This window comes from Monodelphis domestica, chromosome X (assembly GCF_027887165.1).
Source record: "Monodelphis domestica isolate mMonDom1 chromosome X, mMonDom1.pri, whole genome shotgun sequence".
Lineage (NCBI taxonomy): Eukaryota > Metazoa > Chordata > Mammalia > Didelphimorphia > Didelphidae > Monodelphis > Monodelphis domestica.
In genome coordinates, this window is record NC_077235.1 from 839,407 (window position 1) to 849,671 (window position 10,265).

Consider the following 10,265-nt stretch of genomic DNA (forward strand, 5'->3'; position numbering starts at 1 on the left):
AACGTAGCGGGGGGTGGGAATGGTGAAGAGTGGGAAAAAGTGGGGAAACCTCTGCGGGAACGGGTTCGTTGTCTCCGCCCGAGTCTGGGGCGCGAGCCAAAAACGTTGCTTCTTTTCCCATACCGGGAGTCGAACCCGGGCCGCCTGGGTGAAAACCAGGAATCCTAACCGCTAGACCATATGGGATAGCTACCGCAGCTGCCCTACTCTCCCTATCTGTAGGACTGAGACTAGCGTCGCTGCAATACCGCCTAAAGGAGAAGCCCTTCCCCCATCCCCATCGGGCACGACCACCACTTCTCATCCCACCCTGTTCTGGCCTCCAGGCCTTGGTGCTGCGAAGTGGACTCACTCGACTCTCGGATTCTGTTTAGGGTAGTGGGGAAAGGGCTGGAGCGGCTGGCCATTTCCTTCTCGGGTTCTTGTGGCAGATGAGGAAACTGAGGCCCACAGGTTGAAATGACAGGGCCAGGGGCACACGACCTAGAAGAGCTTGAAGCTGCATTAGAACTCTAGCCACTGTAGCGCACCCTAAATTAAGCTGGATTGTGTTTTTAAGTGGTTGAGTCTGGGTAGTTTAAAACAAAGCCCGGAAGTCTGGCCATGAATAAGCCAAAGGAAGTTCGCTAAAGAAAGCCCCATCGGAGAAGCCACACTTGGTTAGCCCACTGGCATCAGGCCCCAGCGGCAGGAAATTGCGCGCACCTAGGCCACTTCTTCCCCAGGCAGACTTCATTCCGATTCTGGCTGGCGGTGGGCCCATGGGGAGACTTCAGGCGGCTCTTTGGCTGGTGCCAGGAGAGCAAATGGGCACACAGCAAGTGCCTTAACACAAGTTTGGCAGCAATATCGAGTGCCGGCCGCCTCGCTTTCGGTCCACTGGCGCCTTCTGGGCCTTTGGATCCCAATCTGCCCACCCCACCCCTGGGAAGCCAGGAGCTGGGGGGTGGGGAGGCATCTGCTGCTCTGGCCTTGTTCTGGAAGTGCCTGTGAAAATTCTCCAGGGTCCCCAGCTGAGGGAAAAGGCCCTTTCCTGCCTGGAGATGCCCCACAAGTGCTAGTTCATTTGCCTTCTTCTAATAGGGGTTTCAGGAATTTCCTCATTGCTTTATCTGACCTTGGAGACTTGCTCTGGGCAGCCTTCTGGGGTTGAATCAGCTCTGCTGCTATGGTAGAAAGTTTTATAAACTTAAATCTGAAAGCTGTGAGAGTCAGGGTGGATGAGGTCCTGGGTTCCAATCTAGCCTCAGGCAGTCCCTAGCTGGGTGACCCTGGGTAAGTCCCTTAACTGCCTAGTCCTTACTCCTCTTCTGCCTTGGAACTCATGCTAAGATGGAAGGGATGGGTTTAAAGAAAAAGATGCAGAGGCAGAAGCAGCATGAGGGGAACATGCTGTTGAGTCCCACCACTGGGCTTCCTGGCTTCAGGGAGCTTCTCATTGAAAGCCACAGGGGAAGGGCAGCCCCAAGCTCTCCGGATCCCCCACCCTCACTTTACTGCCTTTTTGCTGAAAGACTCGGGAATCCTGCTGCTGAGGGAATACAACATGGCGCAGTAGTGCGCTGACAGGACCACTCATGAGGATGGCAAAAGTGTCTGTCCCTAGAGCAGGCTAGGAGCAGAGTGGAGTGAAGCCCAAGCAAGCCCCCCCACGTCCCCCCCCCCCCCAGCCGATGTACTAGCTCTCAAGGCCCAGGAAAGACGAGGCTGAGTGCTCAATTTGGGCTTTGGAAAGCTTCCAGGGCCCGAAAGGCCAGCTTACTGTGCTTTTCAGAGTAGGAGTGCAGCCCAGGCCAAGGCGCCGAGGACAACGCTTCCCTTCCGCTGAGGCTGCTGGGCTCCATCACTGGCACTTCTGTTTGAAGCCCGTTTACACTATTCTCATCCTTTCCCCCGGGGGTTGTGACTTAAGACAGTCTGGCCAGCCACCTGTGGTCTTTTGGGGCCCACTGCATTTCCAGCTCCTGGAGGGGCTGAGACTGGCGGTGCTCCCTGAGCAGCTCCTCTCCGCAGCAGTCCAGGGACTTTTAACAGGGAAGCTTCCTTAGAGCAACACTTACTAAAGTGCCGGCTTCGTTTCCTAGGGCTCCACTGCGGGGCCCATTCAGAGAATGTGATGAGGAAGCATTGCGAGCAGCCTCAGAACTCAACTGGGCTGACTGGTGAACCCAAGAACCTGCTGGGTCTTCCCAGAAACTTACAGAGGACGACCAGGGCCAAGGCTTGGGGTTTCACTGAGCCAAATCTGCCCAATGGAAGACTTCAAAAAGGCCGGCACCAGGAAGAGTTGGAGCCACCATTTCACAAAGTTCAGTTCCAAATGGGGGACCCCCTAGAGCAGCCCACCTTCTGTGGAAGGGAGGCCAGCGGTCGCCAGAGAGCAGGGAATACAAGGTCTTGCCAGGCTTGGAAGTCTTTTTAAACCATTCTGCCTAGAAAATTGTGCCTTCCATCCACCAATCTTGGCATTCTGTACTAGTGAGAGGTCCAGAGATCTGAGCACGTGACCCTGCCTTTTCATCCAATGACTGGCCAATCCGCATCCTGTCCTTGGGAGCCTGAGAACCTAGGTCCAGCTCCATCGCACACCTCTTCCCCCAGTTTGGGGGAATTGCTCCTGTCTGCTCTCAGTCTACCCATTCCCTACTCTCGGACCCGGTTCCCTTGTCACAGTCGTGCTCAACTCTCACCGGGCGACCCCAATCGGGTTTTCTTGACAAAGCTCCTGGGGCAGTTCATTTGGCCGAGGCCCACCGAAGTGGGAAGCGTCTGAGGTTGGACTTGAACTGGGAGCTTCTTGCTCTAGCTACTGTGCCATCTGGCTGCCCAACCTGCCTTTTAATGCATCAAGTGTGGACCCCTCCCCACTCAGCCTAGGTGTCTGTCACAGTCCAGGCTGGGGGGGAACCAAGTGCACTTTTCCGGGCGCGCTCTCCCTCGCGATCTCTCGGACAGCCTATGGGAGGCTCCAAAAGCTCACTTTCTTCCCTCCTTCGGGCCATTGCGGAAGACAATGAGCCCCGCCCCCTCCCCAAGTTTATTTGCGGGCTCTACTGGGGCGGGGAAATTCGTGAAGCACTTCGGGAGATCTCGCCTAGAGGCCCGGGAGCCGGGTGACGGACGTACCTTCTGGCCAATAAGCGCCGGAGCATGGAGGCGAGGGGAGGTGCTTCCCAGGAGGGAGGACGGTGCCACGGGTCTGGGCGCCCCGAGACGGACTGCCGTCACCTGGTCTTCTTTGGGGCCTTCCCGAGGGTCAGCTTCTCGTCTCCGTAGGTGATTCCAGAGCGGGAGCCGCTCTCCTGGGCCAGGGTCGGCGTGCGCACGAGAGCCGTGGGGCTCTCGCCGTCTTTCCAGCCCCCCAGTGTCTGGCTGAGACCTCAGCCCCAGGTCCCGTGTTCGGATGGGCTTTGCCCAACTCTGTCTCAGGCACACCGGCTTCCCCTCTGGCACCCGGGGGGGCCTGGCATTGAGGCCACCAAAGAGTCCAGGAGCTGTGGCTAGCCCCGGTGGGGAAGTTTTGTTAAGATCTCCACCGAAGCAGGCTAGTTTGGTTGCTTCTCCTCGTCCGCCCCTCCTCTCTTCCTGAGGAAGCCCCCGAACTTTGCTCCCTCTTCTTGCCTTCATTTGCTTTCCAGGGTTCGTTCGTGGAGCCAGTGGACACGGGCTAGCTGAAGCTCCCAAGGACCCGGGCAGAAGATGGGAGGAACTCTAGAATCCAGGCTATAGAGTCAGTGGGAGATTCGAAGTGTATGGGCAGAGTTCAAGAGGGAGCTGCCCAGACCTCCAAAGAGGGCTGGTGATAGAGGAGGAGGAAGCTAAGCAATGCCCACCAGTGATTGGGGGGTGGGGGTGGGGTGGAAGGAGAGGAATGAGCCTCTGAGGAGAAGGTAGCAAGAGTTGTGGAGTCTTCACTGGCTGTGAGAACCTGAGCAAGTGACTTCACTCTGCTTTAGTTGTTTGACTGGAAAATGAGGATCAAAATAGCACTTCCATTTGGCCAGTGGCAATTTTCAAGGAGTTCTTTTTCCCTTAAGGTTATAGATGTCTTTTTCCCAGCTGTTGTTTATTCTCTTCATTTCTTCCTTTGGTAGCTTTCATTTGGCTTAAAAACATATTGTCGTAGTTCCTTTCAGAAAACTTGACTCTTCTAGGAATTCTTGTTGGGCTTGTGCCCAATCCACATCTTGCTTTGAGGCTTTGATTGTATATGTTTTTAGGTCATCTCTCTTGTGTGTTTCTGTCTCAAGCTGAGCTTCCCTGTCACTTTTTATGATTAAGCTCTTCTTTTGTTTGCTCATTCTTCCAGCCTGCTTCTTGCCTTTGGACTTGGAGCTTGGTACCAGGCTTTGCCCCGCTTCTTGGGAGTGGCCAAAGCTTCTGCCCCCTTATGTCCTTCTGCTGCTTTCATGGCTCTGGCTAGAGACCTGCAAGTTTTCAGTGCTCCCACAGTGGTGAGATCTGAATTCAGTAAGTTCCTAACCCAGGTTAGGAATTTTGGTAGACAGCTGCTGGACTTGGTCACTGTTGGTCTTCTGGGAGGCTCTGTGGGTTCAGAACAGCTGAATGGCTGATGCAGAGTCACATAGCTACTGTTTGCTTCTCAGACCTTGTTCCTTGCTCGCTCCACAGCCAGGGCCCACCCACCCTCCTGCCCCAGAACTGAGTAATGAGACACAGCTGCCAGATAGCCCCCATTGATTCCTACACCCAGTGCTGGTTCAGGGGTCCTCCAGGTTCTCTTCCTACCCTGCTGTTTTCTGCCTTAGTGTCCCATCTCAGTCCCTTGGCACTGCAGTGTACCCTGCTGCCCCTGTCCTTGGTGTTTCCAGGCCTCTGGCTACCTTGGGATGGAAAAGGACTCCCTGGGCCTCCTCTTCTTGGCTCTCTTGGTCCGAATGCAGTCTGGTGTGCTCCTTGGACCCTAATACTAGCTTCCTCTTGCTTTGCCATCTTGGCTTCACATCACGGCCCTTCTTCAGTCCTCCTCCTCCCCCTGACCACTCTGCCATTCTTTTCCCTGAAACTCTCCTCTTGCCCTTGTTGTGAGCCTGGTCTCTTCCTGGTTCTCTTTGCTCTACCTAACCACTAACCACAGAGGTCCCCCTGGGCTCCATCCTAAGCCCTACTTTTTCTTCCTCACCAGCTCCTCTGGTTCCATCTCTCTGCAGAGGTTTCCCAGATTTACTTGTCTGGCCCTAGTCTCGCTCCCGAGCTCTGGTCCTTCTTGTATCACCAGTTGACTCTCAGACATTTCCACTTGGTGGTTTTGAAAACATTACCAAGAATGAACGTGTCCCCCAAGGCAGCTAGATGGCTCTGTTGGGAGGTCCTGGGTTCAAGTGTGACCTCAGATACTTCCTAGCTGGGTAACCCCCATTGCTAGGACAGAAGGAAAGGATTTTCTAAATCTACCTGTCCCAACCAGAACTCCCCATCCTCCCCCGATGTCTTTCTGTCTTGCTCACTGTCCTTCTAGGCTGCCAGAGAGTTAGTTCATAACCCACATCCAGGGATCTGGCTGGCAGCATTGGGCCCAGAGGCATTCCTTCAGTGGCACTGGGAGTGGCGGAAGCCTATGGAAGCAAATTGAGTGCCTACTCTGTGCTAGGCTAGGCACTGTGCTAAGTAAGGCCTGGGAATACAGTCCAGTGGGGAAGGCTGGACAAGCAAACTCCAGACAAGATACACTGGAGGAGGCTCTGAGGGTGGGCACTGCAGCCTTAAAGGAGATCACCAAAAGGCTTCCTCAAGAAGCTGGGAAGCCAGGAGGCAGGGCTGAGGAAGGGGGGAAGGTGGCTCCTGTGGCAGTCAGACACACACACACACCCTCCATCCCCTCCCCTGCTATTCTGAGCCATAGGGTGGGGAGGGAGGGACATGCTAAGGGCTGGATCTCATTTCTGTAATGGGAGCCAGCACACTGCCCAGTAGCTCCCCCACCACACTCACCAGCTGGGTGAAGACCTAGCACAGTGTCACAGTGGTAAAGGCCCATCATGCCCCATCATACACTGTAGTATCCTGGGATTTGAGAACTGGCAAAAGAAACTTGAACCTTTTGTTTTTCTCAATGTCTGGGACCCTTTCATGGATGAGATACACATACGGTAATACCATTTCCCCCTGCCAGGCCTTTGCAGAGAATAAGCCCCCATTCCTAGCTGATCCAGGAGCACATCTGGGTTTAAGGGCAGATCAAAGTTAAAGTGCAGGATACTGAATCTACTCTTCATCCAGCAGTCATTACGAGCTAAGTTTTCCCTGACTCCCAGCCTAAATCGGCCTCCCTTCACTTCCACTGCCCATGGTTATACCCAAAGCCCCTTTTGCTGGCCCTACCCATCCTTTCCCCTAGCTTGTATCATTTTAATTCTTGTTAAAGCTGTAGTCAGTAGGGAATGGGGCTGTGCCTATTGCTGGGACAACTGCTCGGTAGCCACAGTGACTGGGCATTCCAACAGGGTTACCTTGTTTTTGTGGCTTAAGATCCCGCCCTCCATCTGTCCCACTTCTCCCCCTACCCCTAAGAGCGTCTCCATCTCAGTGTGTGGCCAAAGTGCTTCTCTGGTGCCTGTGGGCACTTGGGGGCCAGAGCAGATGGGTTTTCCAGTTTTAAAAGCGTGTGGCCTATGCCAGCCACAGTGCGAGTTTCTTCTCTCCAAGAACCACAGACAAGTGGTGGAGGAGCAGTGAAGGAATGGCATTCCTAAGGCTGAGGAGACTTCACCTGAGAGGTATGAGAGGCAGCTACACCTTCCCCTAAATGGGCCTTCAGAGAAAGGCCTGTAGGCAAGGTACTTTCCCTTCCTGTTCCCCGATGAAAGGTTTTGGCCTTGTACGGCTCAACACTGGTGGCCTGACTGTGGTGTTCTCCAGTGGTAGCTCCCCCTACTCTGATCCCTTGCATCCAAGATTCCAAAATGGCAACCAGGATGACCCTTGACTCTTCCAAGCCCCATATCTGCTTCTGTCCCAACGATGGTGATGTGGTGGCCAAAACTAGAACCACCACAATGTTCCATTAGCCCTGGCACCCTCTTCTCATGTTTCTCAGGTGCATTTTTCAGGGTTGGGTTTCCATGCCTGTAGTCAGTCAGTCTGTTGGGATCCCATTTCTTCCATCGACATTACTTTCTACATGCCTTGAGTTTCTAAGTGGCAGGTAAGGAGTGAGAACCCCTGTTTAAAAGCCAGCTCCTGCTGAGCCAGAAGCTCTGAGGTGCCAGGAGAATGGTCGGTTGTAGAGGGAACCATGCTTGGGGACTGCAGGAGTTGTGCAGTTTCTGGGCTCTTAGAACTGGAGAAGTAGCCCCGCTCCCTCATTTACTAATCTAAGGAGCATATGGAAATGTCTCAACAGTGAGGGAGGTGCTCAGTTCCTTAGAGAGAGAAAACTAGCATGGGATATTTGTTTTTTAAAAGCAAAGCTACCCGACAAAGCTTCCCCCCTTTCCAGTTGGTCTGCATCGTTTTCATTGCCTAAGAAGTGCCCTCGCCCCTCTAACTGAGATCAATATGAACGCAGAAGGTCTTCCAGCTTGTGGACTCATGCCTTCTTGGCATCACCTGTGCCCAGCCTTTGGTAGGCACTTGGGACAGGGTAGAGAGTCTGTATGCTCATCAAATTGGTGGACATCATCGGTCTGGAAAAGAGAGCTCATGTTCTGGCCAATAGCCGGGGATCCCCAAAGATCTTGACAGGCTCCATCTAATCCAATGAAATTTAATAGGGACAAAAAGATGGTACATTTGGACGTCCCAGAATCTGCATGGGTACAAGATGGGGTGGGAGTGGAGTATTAGCGGAATGCAAGCTCAAGGTTAGTCGACAGCAATACGTAGTACCATTAGGCTGCATCACAATCTATGTGTACCTTTTGAGATGTCACCACATGTCATCAGAAAAAGGACTGAGAACAAGGGGAAGGGACAAAGGGCTGCATTCAGCCTCGGGTGCTGTGTCCTCCAGGTGCTTAATACAGTCAGTCAAGAACCATCTCTTAAGCACCATCTCTGGGCTGAGGGATGGGGTCCTGCTCTCAAGGAGCTCCCAGCCTAATGGGGACAGCAACATGCAAACACCAGGTACAAACAATATCTCTACGTGTTAAGTTGGAGCTAATCGGCAGAGGGAAGGCACTGGAATCAAGAGGGACCAGGAAAGGTTTCCTGTAGGACGTGGGACAGAAGGGAAGCCAGGCAAGTCAAGTAGCAGAGATGAGGAGGGAGAGCACTCCCGGAATGGGGAACTGCCAGCTAGGGAAAGAAGGCGGATGCAGTTTAGATGAGAGTTCAGTTCCAGGATAGCAAAGAGGCCGGCATCACTGTATCAGAAGGGGAGAATGAGGCCGCGTGTGAAGAAACTGGAAAGGCAGGAAGAGGCTAGCCTAGGGAAGGCAAAGAGAAGAATTTTCATTTGAGCCTGGATGTAATAGGGTGCCACTGAGGTCAACTGAATAGGGGGCTTCGACCTGCACTTTGGGATGCTGAACCGGCCACTGGAGTGGGAGATGCTTCAAGAAGCCAACTGGAGGCAGAGAAGCAAAACAGTAGGCCACAGGTGAAGGGAGCAGCTGTGACAGAATGGCCAGTGGCTTTCAACCTGAGTGATGAAAATGGTGGTGACTTTGACGGGAACAGGGGAGGGTTTGGGGGCTGAGATAGTTCCCTTGCCGCTGTCTTCGGGCAGAGGGGTCAGAACTTGGCCCCATGCCTTGAAACTAAATGCAGCCCAAACCAGATCACAACAGGGCTGGCAGATGTTCAACAAAATAAAAAATAAATACAACATTGCGCCATTTTGTGATTTTCTAAGTTAACATGTCGCCCACAGGGACCTGTTTCTATTGGAGTTTGACATCGCTGGTCTACAGGACACTCAGATTGAGATGTCTAGTAGGCAGCTGAAGATGTCAGCCGGGAAGTCAGGAGGGCGAGGCCTGAATATCTGGCAATCTAAAGCAGTCTGGGGAACCCCCACCCCCAGCCAAGTCACCAAGGCTGAGTTAAGGTGATCAGCTGCTGACACCAGAGAGGTGGCCATCTTTTGTGGACAGTGTGGACGATTGGCCCTAACTTGACCCAATTTGTGGCCTGCCAGAAATGACTGGCCTGATGGCCTAGGGGCAGGAATCCGGGAAGAACAGATAAAGGCAAGGAGATCATTGAGGCAGAAGAGTGCCCAGAGGAGGTGGAGCCTTGGGGGAGCCGGGCAGCAAAGGAAAGAAGACTGTCATTGAGATGGAGTGTCAAGAAGAGGGTGGTGAAGAGTGGTGAAGGCAAGGGAGGATTGAGAAAAAAGGCCCTCTGATTAGGCAACTGAGAGATCACTGCTAACTTCTGGAGAGTCGTTACATTTTGATGATGAGGTAGGAGGTCAGATGGCATAAAGTCAGACAGAATGGAGGAAGTCAAGGCATCCATCAGGTAGAGATGGCCTGATCTAGTTTAGCCACAAAAGCAAGAAGTGAAGTGAGGATTTTATCAGGGCCACGGGAAACAGCCAGTAGACAAGGGCATTGCAGATCAGCAAGCCTGGGGAAGCCAGGGATCATGCTTAGGCTGGCACAAAGGGTCCCTATTTCATGGGAGATGGGAGATGGTTATGAGATAAGGAGAGGAGAAAGGGGAGCTCTCCATGAATAGCTAAGAGGGGAGCTGGAAAATCGGTCACAGTGAGGATTGCCTTATCATCCAGCTTTGGTTCAACAGTGAGTGTGCAGGAGCAAAGGCAACTTGAGGGGGATAATCCAAGAGTGCTCCGAGTGACTCAAGAGGCCAGTGTAGAGCTCAGCTGGCTCCCCAAGGGGCCAAGGGAGTGGGGGGTCAGGTGCAACTTTGGTGGTCTGGGGAAAGATTGAGGTGGAGAGCAACTGGCCTTCTTGAGGAAACCAAAGAAGAGGGTTTGTCAGGTAAAACGCAAAGGGGTCAGAAATGCCCTGATCACCATCAGTCAGCCCTTCTTTCATGGGGCTGCTGCCAGAATCCAAGCAGAAAAATCTATATTCCGGGACTCACAACCCTTCAAGCGCCCTAGAAAGGTGACTCTGCCATGCCCTGGACTCCTGAGGCTGTTGGGGCTTACCTCTATGGGCCTTTCTGATAATGAATTTGGGAACCTGGAACACATAGAGCAGGGCCTGAGTGAGCATGCCCATCATGGCTGGGCCTTTGCCATTTAGGGCTTTCCTGGCTCCAGCCCCATTGGGCATCTCACCGTTTCCCAGGAAACTCTCTTTGGGACTTTGTCTCTATCTTCCACT

The 10,265-nt window shown here is 53.3% G+C and overlaps 1 non-coding gene across 1 annotated transcript; it reads right to left on the minus strand.

Annotated features, from left to right (window-relative positions):
• Nucleotides 1-114: 114 nt before the first annotated feature.
• TRNAE-UUC (transfer RNA glutamic acid (anticodon UUC)) lies at nucleotides 115-186 on the minus strand. Its single transcript has one exon. It is a non-coding gene; the product is annotated as a tRNA-Glu (tRNA).
• Nucleotides 187-10,265: the final 10,079 nt, after the last annotated feature.